The sequence below is a fragment of the Cupressus sempervirens genome, chromosome 8 (assembly GCF_028749045.1).
Source record: "Cupressus sempervirens isolate cs-2001-9-10 chromosome 8, ASM2874904v1, whole genome shotgun sequence".
In the NCBI taxonomy this organism is placed as follows: domain Eukaryota; kingdom Viridiplantae; phylum Streptophyta; class Pinopsida; order Cupressales; family Cupressaceae; genus Cupressus; species Cupressus sempervirens.
In genome coordinates, this window is record NC_143125.1 from 627,582,063 (window position 1) to 627,582,448 (window position 386).

Genomic DNA, 386 nt, shown 5'->3' on the forward strand with positions numbered 1-386 from the left:
ATGCTAAGTGACTTACCTCAAAATCTTGCACCCAAATAATCCAAAGTTAATGGGCAATATGTGTGTGTGTGTGTGTGTGTCTATGTATGTATGCATGTATGTATGTATGTATGTATTGTTGGAAATATAGGATAAGCTAGATTACTGAGAGGGGAGGGATGAATCAAGAACCAATAAAACTTAATCTTATTTCACTAATTAATCCTTTATATATATTATGATCTAATTGTATGCATGAAAAATTGAAAGCATTTAAACATTCATAACACTTTTTCACAAGATATGGTGACCTCTAAACCTTCCAAATAGAAAGTAAAACTGAGGGCGGGATGATACCCACAAGCTTTAGTACTTTAGTATAAAGTTAACCTGTTAAGACTTACAAT